The sequence below is a fragment of the Micropterus dolomieu genome, linkage group LG22 (assembly GCF_021292245.1).
Source record: "Micropterus dolomieu isolate WLL.071019.BEF.003 ecotype Adirondacks linkage group LG22, ASM2129224v1, whole genome shotgun sequence".
NCBI classification, from domain to species: domain Eukaryota; kingdom Metazoa; phylum Chordata; class Actinopteri; order Centrarchiformes; family Centrarchidae; genus Micropterus; species Micropterus dolomieu.
The window spans coordinates 4035591-4051115 of record NC_060171.1 but is presented as its reverse complement, the minus strand read 5'-3'; the positions used below and the strand labels follow the sequence as shown (position 1 = coordinate 4051115).

Here is a 15525-nt window from a genome sequence, read left to right as displayed (position 1 = left end):
AACCCCCGTTTTTTTCAGTGTGTACCCCGCCTTGTCAGCCCACAGTTGCTTTTCGCAGGAAATCTGACCAGTCCTTCACATAGAAAACTTTTGGCTCATACAGGCTGTTATAGGCAACTGAGAAAGTTGGTGAATCCCTCAGTTTTTAGGTGGCGTTACAACCTGATGACATACAGGCAATAAATATGTTATAAATATATTTTGATTCCTTTTAAAACCTCAAAAATTTTTAACTACAATATTAACTTATTGGGAGAAAACTGGTAGTTCTATGTAAAATCAGACTTTGAGCACCCCCATATAGCCAAAATGGTATGATCCTCATTTCATAATGGCTTTGTGAAGATTTAACTGTGAGATTGACAGTCTAATCAGCCTCCATTTCTCGAATCATCAAATCTTTAAATATCTTGGGTCAAACCTATAAGATACCAGTGATGGGCGTGGGCTGGTATTACTTTAACCAAAGTTAAAGTAATGAGGATGGCAATTACTTTGGTCATTAGGTAAGCTCTATAATCTAATTTTAGCAGAGTAATCTTCCCTGACACTGGCCTGGCCTGTACTGTATGTGCTGTTACATCCCTGTTGGTTATATTTGCTCCTTTAGTAGTGCTTAAGGATTACAGAATCCGTCAGTCGTCGGTCTAACAATTTTCTCTACACCTACTGACCAGACTGACCGTAACTGCTGTGGATGTTAATGCTCAGCAGAGGGCCATGAACTGACAAGTTATTACTGGCTGCCCTGCAGCCCTCCTGGCTGATCCTGTCATCTGTCTCATGCTGCAGCACATGTCCTTCTCTCTGTCCATCAGACCCATTAATTAACGTCCATAAGCTGTTGTGTTGGATACCATCACAGCTCTGCTGCTATTTTTCTAATTAGCATCTTGTCCATAATTCAGCTCTTTGGCACCACAGCATGATGAGACACATAGTCTGTTGAAATCTGACTTGTGATCTTCTCTCAGTCTGTGTCAGCAGCGTATGTCCTGTGTGTGTGTGTGTGTGTGTGATGCAGAGATAATAAGTTTCTTTCCACAGTCAGTGAGCATGTCACGTGAGGAGTTTATTTCTGAAAAGATTACTGGATAAAAGTGACACATTGCTGTCTGCCTGAGTAATATGATGGATGAACAGATGACAACTGAGTGTCACTGCTTGATTACATTTCTCAAAATGCTAAATTATGAACCAGTGGATCAGCTTTGTTTTTGTTTGTCTGCACATCATTGTCAGAGTTTCAGAGATCACTGTTTGGATTTTGACAAAAATGTAATTATATGTCTCCTATTACATTTTCAAAATGAACATATTTTCTACGGAAATGACCATGACTGCAAGTGAACCTGTTGACCACTAATATATCATATGTAATCTATGAAATCAGCATGAGAAGACATGTACAGTATAAAATCACTGTCATTTATTTATGTAGTCTTAAATCTCAATTTAGTCTCGGAGGGCTTCAACAAAAATATACACTTTGAATGCAAGAAAAAAAAGAAATCTCAGGAAGCCCAAAAAGGAGGGTTCCCTCTTCAAGGACAGACCGAGATGCCTAACAGCTGACTTACGTACAGAATAGACAGATTTAGTGGTAATATTACAAAGAAAATGCTTTTTAAGACAACAGAAACAAAGTGATCCTCACGTCATCCATGTGTATTATTCAACTTTTGGTTTGATTTTGTGGCATCAGTGCTTTATCAAGAGAAAACACTTTTAGTGATTTATTAATTGCAAAATGGCAGCAAGTACATAACATCAAATAATCTACCAGTTTCTCAAATAATCATTGTCTGGCCTATGAAATGTCAAAGAATTTTGAAAAAATATGGATCCTTATATTTTTGAGGTGAGTTTTGTCTGAGCAACAATTCAAAACCAAAGATATTCAGTTTACAACAATATAAAACAGAGACCAATCCTCACATTAGTGCTCATTGTCTGATTTTACATAGAACTACCAGTTTTCTCCCAATAAGTTAATATACAGCCTATTACAATATAAGTTTCAACGTATAATGCTGTAAATAAAAATGTAAAAAAAAAAAAAAGAAGAAAAGCTTTTAATAAATGTGTTATTACTGCACGGCATGCACGCAAAACTCTGCACAAGACCGGTGAATGACAGGCGAGCAGAGACAACATGGTGAACAATAAGACTCAGTTTAGCTGGAAATGTACAGTGTAAGTTAGTAACTAATGAACAGAGACTGAAGTGGAGCTACCGTGTGTTACACCTCAACTCCTCCCCCCGCCTCGCTCACAATGACCACACACAAACACGTACATGATCCGACTATCAGCCTACTATAGGCAAGACTTGACAATTCAGATTCAACTATGTAAATCCTTAGTGATGATTTTTTTCTCTAAACTAAATATAGTTATCATTGACTGATTTTGACAGAGATCTAATATTCCATCCATCCATCCATCCATCGTCAACCGCTTATCCTGCGTACAGGGTCGCGGGGGGGCTGGAGCCAATCCCAGCTGACATCGGGCGCAAGGCGGGGTACACCATGGACAGGTCGCCAGTTCTGGAAGTCATTGTGTAGTGAAATTAACTTAAAACTGTGGCCACCCAGAGGGAAAGTGCTTAATCCAAAAACTGATGGTTGTACTGTTGTATAAATGATCTGCTGAAAACATGTAAAATTTAGCCGTTTTGGTCCTGCAGTAAAACTGCAGGAAAGCTACAGGTATCATTTTATAACTTGTTTGTGATCCTTAATGTGTGTGAGTCTTAGTCTGTGTTGTTAGGGAGAAAAGGACCTAAGATCTAGGGCTGCAGCTAACGATTATTTTAATACTCAAAGCTTCTACATATCATTTCATCGTTTCATCAATGCATCGTTTACTTCTGCTTCCCTCCCCCCCCTTTATGGGATCAGCTGTGTACGTTGATAGATGATGATGTTTGATACATTTATTAGTCCTTTCGGAAATTCATAGTGTGTCATACAGCAAACATTAGACCAACGACATCAACAGACCAGCAACAAGTCAACTGCTTTACAAACACAAACATCACTCGAGTGCTACACAAGTTATACTGAGGTGCAGCTCCCCGACACCCAGTTAACTCGTGAGTGTGACAACCCAAACTCACGGCCCAACCAGGAGACCAACAAACGCACCTGTATACATTTTCAGCTGAGGATGCAGGCTTACTTTGGTTAGCCTTCAACTCAACAATCAATCATGATTCCAGTTAAATGCTAAAGTTGCTGTTATATTGTCCACTGGCATAACACTGGCTGCTTTCTGATCAGGTGCCGTCGTGCTGTTGTGGTAACATTAGGCGACATAACTTTTTTGTTTTACGGTGACGGACTGTAACATTACTTGTTGTTTTCTTTCTTCTTCATCCCTCGCATCCCTCGCTATTTCCCCCTTATTTGCTGTTCACACAGCGTAAGTGTGATGTGCGACAGTAATAAATGTCCGTGCGAAACGGTGCGCTATAGAGCTATATGGATTAAACGCAGCATCGTTTCAGTCCTACTAAGACCTGAACACGTTGTAGATCATCAGTGATTCTTTGCAGGAAAATGGTGCCATTTAATGAAAGACATATTTTTGTGCTGGAGCTGCAGGTGTGTGACCTGTAATTTAGTGTTTTTAAGCAGCTGGAGTCCGGTGTGTTCAGATGTGTAGCATTTCTGGGGCCCAGCAGGAAGCTCCCTCTCACAATGTATGTGCCTCCAGCTCAGAGGTTTATATTTTTATTTAGCAAAGGATTTCACAGATTCTCACTTTCCAACCTCACATCTGGTGGTGTTTTTTTAATATTAAACTGCTGTCAGTGCAGACTTGTCTCTCATCTCACATTCACACGTATCAAATCTTAAATCTGTGTGGAAAATGAGACCGTGGATTGCTGCAGGGAAAAGGTTCAAAGCCAGGTCAGGGGTCAACATCATCAAGTCCGATCGATGTTCTGTGTAAAATCAATATATCCTCATTCACAAAGCAGTAGTTCTCGGCCTTAAAAGATAATACAAATATTATGGTTATTATTAATGATTTAAATAAGTAATTTTTTTCCACTTGTAATTATCGTGTTCTAAAATACAAATACAATGTCCACACACCCAAAAGGACTTGAGCAGAAAAAGACACACAAATACACAGGTCTTTTTGAGAGAATACGCTGAGCCTGCTTTCGGCTGCTCATAATTCCTCCAAGCTGTTGGGAATTTCTCCTCAGATCTCTTGAAAAACAGAATATAAATTCTGTTGGAGAGAGACGCTGATACAGACCACCAAGAGAGGAGTGACCCAAATAGAAAACACAGGCATATTTTTCTGTAAAATTAGCAGCAGCAGGTAGATGTTAAGTATAACTTAACTCCCTCAGTAGAACATCAGAGTCATGCCATACTCCACTCTGCTGCTCCAGTGTTCTGTGTTTAACGCTAATACTGTTTTCCATCACTTTTATCGCCAGTCGAGAAAGTCTGCCAAAAATAGAAGGATTATGTCCTTTGAGCCACTGGGAGACTTTTAATGTGAAACACCTGTGCAGGAATTGTTGAGTTCAGTCGATTCCGCAATGAATGAATCTCAACAAAGTTAACCGTGATCGAAGAAACAGCTAAGTGGGAAGAGAATCTGGGTTTTAGGTGAAAGAAGACAGGCCATCATTACTGCAGTGTCTGCTCACTTGTAAACCTGTGTATAACACTGTAATCTATGTACAGGATTTCACTTTCTGAACGAGAAATCTGTCCAGCAGATGCTTTAAACAGCTTATATATCAAATGCTATTAACTAAAGTTTGTAATCTACAAAACCTTTCAAAACTTTCAGTCGTTGAAAGGCTTTGAGCTGGACGTCTTTTCTGTTCTGGGCTGTTCTCAGCTGCTCTAACAACAAACTAAGACTGGGGGGGGGGGATAATGCAAAGTAAAAGCCACAAGCCTCTGCGCCATGAAATCTGTCCTAAATCTCTGTTATAATGTCATTCTGAAAGGCCTGTATTAAAAAAGTAAAACATGTCTTATATATCATTATATGCCTGTTAAAATGCTGGGTTGTCTCCGTCAGGCAGGTAAATTAAAGCTCTGGCCAGTATGTGACAATTTACTAAACACTGATGAACAAAACTAATTGTTGCACAGTTGGTAAATTATTTCTGTAAACTGTAAAGTGTGTTGAACAATCAGCTGGTTCTGTTTTTTCTGCCTCTGCTCTAGGGATGGGTATCACTACTTGGTACCTTTACGGTATTGACTGAAACAGCCCGGTATCGAGTAGAACCGAAACGTCTCCAGTCAAACCAGTACTTCAGTCGATACCTAGGCCTACGTTTTGTTACCGGACAAATTAGTATTTGTATGGTTTTGCTTGCAGCCAAACACGCAAACCCACTGAAAGAAAGAAGAGCACACCTTTTTTTCACCATTGTGTTTGCATGTGTGTATAAAACAGCCGCTCACCTTCGGCTGCGTTTCCGTTGGTTTCATCCTCTGGTATCATTTAACACTTCTCTGTACATTTTCATTTGCTATTCACATCACTTGTCACTGATCGATCGATGCGTTCCATCACATCAATTAAAGGTTTTTATGGCGCAGCAGCGAACAGCTGATTTTACTCACGGAGCCTCCGGCTGCAGCTGCGGCTGCTTGAGGTGTAGTTGCTTTGATCGGCTAGACTACAGCCTCTCTATTCCTGTTTGTATCTTTAGTGTAGTTTAGTGACTTGTTTAAACAGACTGCTTTCTCGTTTTATACTTTTGACTGTCATCTTTTCAGGGGTTTTCAAGAAAAGGAAAAAGCACTGCGGAGATCTTTCAATTCAGTTTATTGAAAGTCAATAAAATAATCTTCCGTTGTTTACTTTCAACAGGCATATCAAAAAATACCTTAAACTTGTTTCCCACAACTTATTGGTCACTAAACTATTCCACTCCTCTCTCATTCAAATATAAAATAATTCCCAAGCTGTAGTCTTTCCCCTTATGGGCTAATACTACCAGTGAGGATAAACTAATTAGGATGAGGAGATATGTGATACAATTTCCCAATAGCCTACTTTTAATGTAGCAGTTATTTGAAACAAGAAAAATAAAATAGATAACCTTGCTTGTTCATTACAACAATAAATAATAATAATAATAAAAAAAAGCTACCAATCAACTACTATGGCTTCAACAGGTGACATTTTATGCAAGGTATTGAATGAAGTACTCAGTTGGTATCTGTGTCACTTTAAGGGTACTGGTTTTGGTACTGGTATCGTAAAATTTTAAACGATACCCAACCCTACTCTGCTCTGACTGAACATCATGTAAAGACATATAAATATCACACAAACCACAACCGAACGTCATCTTCCAAACAAACACCTGTCATGTACAGAGAGGCTCTGAACACATCGGGAACTCCGTCACTCTGCCTTCAGGCTGTTTAATGCATGTATTCCTCAGTGTGTGAGTGGGAGGCCTGTATCTGTCTGTTTGCTTTGATACAAGTTTCACATGGAAGCCTGTTAATGCAGCATGAAAGTGGATTTATGCTCAGCTAAGGAGGAGTGTGTAAACGTTTGAAGTGTGTATGCAGGCTGTTTTTTCTTTTCCATGGATGAACATACAATTCTACTTTTACGTGTTTATTTTAACATTTCTTTACCCGTGCAAGTTCTTTTCCTTTTCTTTCATTGAGGATGTATAGCTTTATAGAAGACTTTTATGTCTTAAAATGGTAAATGGACTACACATACCGCCTTTCTAATCTTCCACCCACTTAAAGCACTTTTCGCTAGTCAACATTCACACATACATTCATACACTGATGGCAGAGGCTGCACACACCGTTCAGTATGTTGCCCAAGAACACTTCCGCACGCAGTCAAGACCTTCTGATTAGTGGACAACCTGCTCGACCTCCTGAGCCTCTCAAGTCGCGATATGGCGGTATATACTGTGCAACAGTGGAAATGTGTCCCATCGTAGATATTTGGGGGTACTGTTTCAACTGCGGGAGCTATCCCTTTGTGTTTCTGCTATATGTTCAGGACAGGCTATGTAGCAAATCTGGGCTGATCTTGCAAATCTAGCTGCCAAAAGGGAACGTGTTTAGGGCAGCAGCACTGCTTACCACATTCTCATGCGACGTGAGCGTGACAGTTGGTGGCGGTAATGCACCTTTAAGCTGGTTTGCCAACCGCTGCAGAAGAGAGTGACAAGAAAACATAGAGGAGCAGAGTGACATTGTAAATACAGAGAGAGCACAAGGAGTTGTTTTGTTTGCATGGAAGTTCCAAATAAAATAAGAAAATAATCAAATGTGGTGAAGTTTTTAAATTTTAAACAATTTCTAAATTTAAATTACTGAAGTTATTGTATTGTTATATATACACTGTTGAAATGGCCATGATATAAAATTACATCCTGTATACTGTGATAGATGCTTTTGGCCATATCGCCAAACCCTATGTTTAACACTGTCATGGATGTTTACAGTAATTAGACATCACATACAGGACATGTGAAATGTTTCTGTCAAATGAAAAACATTGTTGGTGTGCAGAGAACACACCGAGAGCTGATAACAGGCTCAGACGGGTGATGTCTGATGGAGTTCAAACCTACACCTTATTTTTTTTTTCCACACTAAATGATCCACAGCTGCTGCTTCCTCTTCAGCCGCCTCGTTTTTTTTTCCCAGAGTTCCTTATCAGTGGGAGGTGAAGATGACTCAACACTGTCTCTGCTGTGAAGTCGAGCGACCTGTTAGTCTGTCACATTAAAGGACTGCTGACATTTCCAGCTGTCTTCTCATTATGTCCCTGAGGACACATTACTAAAACATCCAAACCATCCTCATAGAAGGAACATTTTTGGGAAGTTAGTTACAACATGTTAATCAGACAGTGCTGGAGGGATTTTTTCACTTTTGATGCTGCTGTCAGTTTCCCCTATTTCCAGTCCAGTCTTGCCAGTGAAACTGTATAATATCTGTTGACAAAACAATCATAATTCATGGTCTACTTACTGGCTCTTTCTGGTGCGTTCAGGCAAATCAGCACACAGTTCTCTTAGCTGCCGTGGAACTCATGACATTACTCGAAAACAAACAGTGGCCAAACAGTAAATATTTGCTTGGTGTTGTAACACTTTACTAAGGTGTGCAAATTAAGGCAAATGAGTATATACTTCTTTCAGGAATACATTTGACAAACATTAAAATGTGTCTTATGACATGAGTTGATAGATTTATTATTTTTTTGCATGTTTGTCACACAGAAATGTTTCAAATCATCAAACAAATTGAAAAATTAGTCAAAGATAACACAAGTAAACACAAAATGCAGTTTTTAAATGGAAAAGAAAATCCAAAACCTACATGGCCCTGTGTGAAAAAGTGATTCCCCCCCGTTAAAACACAAATAAACTGTGGTTTATCACATCAGTTCAATTTCTGCAGCCACACCCAGGCCTGATTACTGCCACACCTGTTCTCAATCAAGAAATCACTGACAAAGTGAAGTAGACCAAAAGATCCTCAAAGAGACTAAACATCATGCTGCGATCCAAAGAAATGAGAAACAGAGTAATAGGGATTTATCAGTCATGAAAAGGTTATAAAGCCATTTCTAAAGCTTTGGTACTCCAGCGAACCACAGTGAGAGCCATTATCCACAAATGACGGAAACATAGAACAGTACAGAATCTTCCCAGGAGTGGCCAGCCGACCAAAATTACCCCAAGAGCTCAGCGACGACTCATCCAAGAGGTCACAAAAAAACCCACAACAACGTTCAAACCACTGCAGGCTACACCTGCCTCAGTTAAGGACAGTGTTCACGACGGTATCATAAGAAAAAGACTGGGCCAAAATGGCCTGCATGGCAGAGTTCCAAGACTAAAACCACTGCTGAGCAAAAAGAACATAAAGTTTTGCCAGAAGACATCTTGATGATCCCCTGAGGGTGCTCCGATCAGGATTTTTGGAGCCGATCAGCGGTCAATTTGAAGTCTTCTATTTCTCATGTCATATATTTATCATATATTAATTGAAATATTCTTAAAATGTATAAGTATTACAATTAACAGAAGATAATGTATTGTGAATTGTCAACTGTTTACTTTTATTGACAGGAAACGTTCAACATTCCATTCCCTCTGTTAGAAACACGCCTTGAACAGCTTAGAGCTTAACAAATAAAGCCTTAACTCAGAATAAATTACCAAACACAAACTGTCATTGTTAATTTAAACAAACTTAAAGTGTACTGAAGTGTATTGAAGCCATGACGTAACAGTCACACATGTTTAGAGAATTTATAAGTAATTGTTTGGCTTTTTGTCCTAGCTCAAAATCTAAAAAATGTCCTTTCAATAACTGCAAACATTTCTTTAGCAAAACAAATTCTTTGTCCATCCATGTCTATCCACTTGTAGCTCCACATCAGAGCTGAATACAAGTGAAGCTAAACAACAAAAGCTTTTCTGTAGAATAACAAAAAATGTACAGTCTTTAAATCTAGATACATTTGAAGTGCACAGCATGAAAAAAAACTTATTACAAAACATATTTCTTGGGACTGGGACTGCACTGTCCTGAGGTCTTCTGCATCATGAGTCACTGATAAAGACAGAAGAGGAATAAAGATTAGTAGAGCCATAACTCCTAAAGCTTACTTGTTAAGGATCAATGGCAGATTTTTCTTTAGAAATATAAGCATCACCGCATTTTTGGCAGACAGCTTGTTCCTTTTCTCATCTAAAATATTCCCTGCTGTACTACAAAGTCGCTCGCTATCTACACTTGTGCATGGTGCACAGAGCTTGTGCTGCTTGTGGGAGAGCGGGGAAACTGCTTTTATTGTCCTGCCAAAAAACAAGCGGCTGTCCGCTCCGTGGGATGTCTGGCTCCGATAGGTAGAGGTTCACCTGCAATGATGTTGAGCTGCTGATGTCACCACCACCATGTTCCCCATGTTCATCCAACAACTCAGCATGCATAGCATGCAAGGAGCCAGCTCGTGGTACTTTCTCTGGGGGCTTGGTGCCAGTCGCTTCCAAACTCGCCTTGCCATTCTGCTGCTCCAGTCCAGTGGCCAGGATTTCAGAAAGCAGCCCGTGTATCTGTGGCCTGAGTGCGTCGGAGAAACGTCTTTTTTTTAAAAAGAAATATGTAACACAGCATGGACAAATTATAAGACAAAATAAAATAAATGATTAAATGCATTCCATAGTTTGTCTGCTCTTGTTTTGATTAGTGAACTAGTCTTTGCCAAATAGCATACTCCAAATTGCATTTTTACTCTGTATTCTTAACTCTTCTTCCGAATGCTTATTTTTACAGTAAATTTAGTCCTATTTACAGGAAATGCAAAATGACGGGGAGCGGAGATATATATATATATATATATATGCATGCATGCTGTGCTGGTCATATAGAATATTAGTATACATTCATTCCACACAGACTGATATATTGCAAGTGTTTATTCCTTTTAATTTTGATGATTATAACTGAAAACTAATGAAAACCCCAAAATCAGTATCTCAGGAAATTATAATATTGTGAAAAGGTTCAATATTGAAGAGACCTGGTGTCACACTCTAATCAGTTAATTAACTCAACACCTGCAAAGGCCTTTAAGTGGTCTCTCAGTCTAGTTCTGTAGGCTACACAATCATGGGGAAGACTGCTGACTTGACAGCTGTCCAAAAGACGACCATTGACACCTTGCACAAGGAGGGCAAGACACAAAAGGTCATTGCTAAAGAGGCTGGCTGTTCAGAGCTCTGTGTCCAAACACATTAATAGAGAGGCGAGGGGAAGGAAAAGATGTGCTAGAAAAAAGTGAACAAGCACTAGGGATAACCGCACCCTGGAGAGGATTGTGAAACAAAACCCATTCAAAAATGTGGCGGAGATTCACAAAGAGTGGACTGCAGCTGGAGTCAGCGCTTCAAGAACCACCACGCACAGACGTATGCAAGACATGGGTTTCAGCTGTTGCATTCCTTGTGTCAAGCCACTCTTGAACAAGACACAGCGTCAGAAGCGTCTCGCCTGGGCTAAAGACAAAAGGACTGGACTGCTGCTGAGTGGTCCAAAGTTATGTTCTCTGATGAAAGTAAATTTTGCATTTTCTTTGGAAATCAAGGTCCCAGAGTCTGGAGGAGGAGAGGAGAGGCACATAATCCACGTTGCTTGAAGTCCAGTGTAAAGTTTCCACAGTCAGTGATGGTTTGGGTGCTATGTCATCTGCTGGTGTTGGTCCACTGTGTTTTCTGAGGTCCAAGGTCAACGCAGCCGTCTACCAGGAAGTTTTAGAGCACTTCATGCTTCCTGCTGCTGACCAACTTTATGGAGCTGCAGATTTCATTTTCCAACGGGACTTGGCCCCTGCACACCCTGGTTTAAGGACCATGGTATCCCTGTTCTTAATTGGCCAGCAAACTGGCCTGACCTTAACCCTATAGAAAATCTATGGGGTATTGTGAAGAGGAAGATGCGATACGCCAGACCCAACAATGCAGAAGAGCTGAAGGCCACTATCAGAGCAACCTGGGCTCTCATAACACCTGAGCAGTGCCACAGACTGATCGACTCCATGCCACGCCGCATTGCTGCAGTAATTCAGGCAAAAGGAGCCCCAACTAAGTATTAAGTGCTGTACATGCTCATACTTTTCGTGTTCATAGTTTTCAGTTGGCCAACATCTTAAGTAATATTCTAATTTTCGGAGATACTGAATTTGGGATTTTCATTAGTTGTCAGTTTTAATCATCACAATTAAATGAAATAAACATATGAAATATATCAGTCTGTGTGTAATGAATGAATATAATATCCAAGTTTCACTTTTTGAATGGAATTACTGAAATAAATCAACTTTTGGATGATATTCTAATGAGAGAGAGAGCGAGAGAGAGAGAGAGAGAGAGAGCGCTAGCTAACTGTGAAAACTCCTCACTCCTTTCTATGGCTAACCTTCAAATGTCTGAGGTTGGTGGTGCTGAAATATCTTTATGAGCTTTCCGCCTTGTGGAATTTCCTCGGCACACAAGTTGCAAATCGCTAGTGGATGGTCTTTTTCAGATACCTTGTAGAACTGCCAGACTGGTGAATGTAGGGAGGCCGCCATTTTAGCTGCGTGTAGAAAAAATTCTCACGAGTAGTGCATAATCTGATCGGCCCATCTGATCGGCCTTTATGGAGACCACCGATCAAACTATTTAAAGCCTTTATCGGCTGATAACGATCATAGTACCCTTATGATCCCCAAGACCTTTGGGAAAATACTCTGTGGACTGACAGGACAAAAATTGAACTTTTTGGAAGGTGTGTGTCCCATTACATCTGGCGTAAAAGTAACACCGCATTTCAGAAAAGTTGCATCATACCAACAGTAAAATATGGTGGTGGTAGTGTGAGGTCTGGGGCTGTTTTGGCTGCTTCAGAACCTGGAAGACTTGCTGTGTTAAATGGAACCATGAATTCTGCTGTCTACCTAAAAATCCTGAAGGATAATGTCCGGCCATCTGTTCGTGACCTCAAGCTGAAGGGCACTTGGGTTCCGCAACAGGACAGTTATCTAAAACACACCAGCAAGTCAATCTCCTACCTCTGAATGGCTTAAGAAAAACAAAATGAAGACTTTGGCGTAACAAAATGAAGACTTTGGCCTGACCTGCATCCGATCGAGGTGTTGTGGCATTACCTTAAAAAAGCTGTTAAGGCTCGAAAACCCTCCAATGTGGCTGAATTACAACAATTCTGCAAAGATGAGTGGGCCAAAATTCCTCCACAGCACTGTAAAAGACTCATTGCCAGTTATTGGAAATGCTTGATTGCAGTTGTTGCTGCTAAGGGTGGCCCAACCAGTTATTAGGTTTAGGGGCAATCACACAGGGCCATGTAGGTTTGGATTATTTTTTCCCTCTTAATACTAAGAACCTTCATTTAAAAGCTGCATTTTGTGTTTACTGGGGTTATCTTTGTCTAATATTTCAAATTGTTTGATATGAAACATTTCAGTGTGAAACACAATGCAACAAAATTAGAAATCAGGAAGGGGGCCAACACTGTTTCACACCACTGTCCATGGTGATCTAAATTTATTAAGAATAATAGAGCCTCTTTTTTTAAATCAAACAAAATAATCCTAATCTTTTTGCATCCAAAGAAACATTTCAGAATATCAATTGTCCAGTTGCATTTAACCTTCTGCTTTCACTCCGTACTTGTATCAGACATCAACTGGCTTATCTTTCAGCTGATGACCTTTTCCTCTGAACTGGTTATTGCTCAAAGTTTCCCTCTGTTGCCAGGATGGATAAATTGCTTTTCTTTACCTGGAGGGATGTTTTCTGTGTGATCTGAGCAACATCAAAGTAGACTAAGAAGACTTTTTAAACACTAACATCAATGAATTTATCAAAAATGTGGGAAAATATTTCTTTGTAGAAAAGGTCACTGTAGGACTGTAATGGCTCACGTCCTTAATCTTCTTTTAGAATCAGGAAGTTTTGATACCAAACATAATAACACTGTGACACACTGTTCACACGATGCAAACCACAATTTCTTCACCACAAGCTGTAGTTTCTCTCTGTCTTTTCTTCTTTGTTTTCTGGGGATTCCTGTGTAAAAGTTCGGTTTTCTGACAGTGAGAAGGATTTTCCTCCTTTGATGGAGGAGATGAATAAGCTCTAGTTAAGTTTTACTTTGTTCCCACAGTGTTTTTACATTCAGCTTTGTGCTGTTGCTCCAGAGACTCTAATGATAAAAAGCAGAATTGGAAACTCAATCAGACAGAAACTGCAAATCATTCATGACATTTCATTTAACTGCGCTCACAGTTTTTTATTGCCTCTTCTGTTGACTCATTTGTTTCTCTCATGTTTTAATAGAAGAAGCCAGTCTTCATGAGCTGTAGCCTGTGCGTAGCCACAAGAACTGTCTGCTTGATAGCATCACATTTCCTCCTATTGCCCGCGAGATGTTTTGTCCTAGCCCCCAAGACGTGCTCCATGCTTTGAAGCAACTGCGCACTTTCAGGTGAGCCGTTCGCTCTGTAAGCAGCTCGTTTTATAAAAACGGCGACAGACAACGCATGCTGCATCCAGGAAGTCTGCCGAAGCCTCCGTCCGCTGCTTGTTTGGGTTGGTGATTTGCAGGCTCATCAACATCTCACCCCTCCTTGACATATCGTTTGACTGTTTGTGTATTCAGAGCCAGTGAGCAACGGGCTTTCAAAATAATAATCATAAAAACTGCATTAATGTGAGTTAAAATAATTGTCAGGGTTAATTAATTAATGCGTTAATAACGCGCTAACATGCCCAGCCTTAGTAAATACTAAATAAAACCAACAAAACATCTGAACTTGATCAAGACATGTATTTGTATTTGTAAGCGCCATGGGATGTCCTCATTAAATAAGTGTGTCCCACTGAGCTGTAATAAATATCCAAACACCTGCTGCACTTGGGCACAGTGGGAGTGAACTCACCAGGGACGCGCCTCAAGGTCTGGGAGTGTGGATATTGGGATTGGGTCACACTCTCCTCTTCATTTCCCTCTCTTATCATGATCCCTTTACTTTCTGTGGATTTCTTTATATTCATGTTTTTGCTTTGTTCTTTGCTTCTCACCTGTTTGTTCTCACTGAGTTAGAATGGGTATGAAGTCACACAGCCGGGGGAATTCTTTCTTTCTCTATCAGAGCACCATGTCCAAGCAGCGTTTAACCACTGTGCTCTGATTTCCTGCTTCACCTGTCCAATCAGAGACAAAGCAGGAGGATCAATCGCAACATTTCTCATCAAAACTGAACCGAATCCTCCAGGTGAGCGTGACGAATCTGAACTGTCGCCTCAAAATGGAGCTAATAGCTGATAGTTGTGCCTCTGATGCTCCTCGTCTTTCAGTTCCCCTTACAGACAGATGACTTTCATAACTCCCCTCCTTCATGGTTCATCTGTTACATTTGCAATTTGAAAGGAGAAATGGAACTGGTGTTAAAGATTCTGCAGCTTTGCTTCGAGGCAGAGAAGAATCCCACGCTTGTTCCTTTAATCTGCACATCATCAGGTTTTTATTGAACATGAAGTAATTGGTTTTTAGAATATACTCTGTCAGATCACTTCAGCTGGTAGCTCATTCTTTACAGGCTCGGCAAAATGACATGGCCTCAATGAAACAACCGCTGTGGGAGGTTTGAGTCGAGGATTCTCTCTCGGACCAAACTGAGCTTCGACTTTGACTTTGGTCTATAAGTCTATAAGTCTGGATCCGTGCTTCCTGTTATGTTACAACCTGTATGCTAAGTTCCTCAGACTCTGAATGTCTGAGCTACTCAGCCATGCAGAGAAGATCTTATCTTTAGTTTTTAATGATGCATTTTATGTTCGTCTCCTTTTCAGTGATCCTGTTTCGCAGTTGCAATCAAACTGATGATAAAAGTTGAATTGTGTAATTTTCTGATTTGAATTTACATAATGTTAGCCATACTTTATTTTTTTTATCTCTTTATCACAGT

General features: G+C 40.1%; 1 protein-coding gene across 2 annotated transcripts in view; it reads left to right on the top strand.

Moving 5' to 3' along the window:
* The window catches only part of cadps2 (Ca++-dependent secretion activator 2), a 309850-nt gene that overhangs the window by 68632 nt on the left and 225693 nt on the right, over positions 1-15525 (top strand). The window lies entirely within an intron of this gene.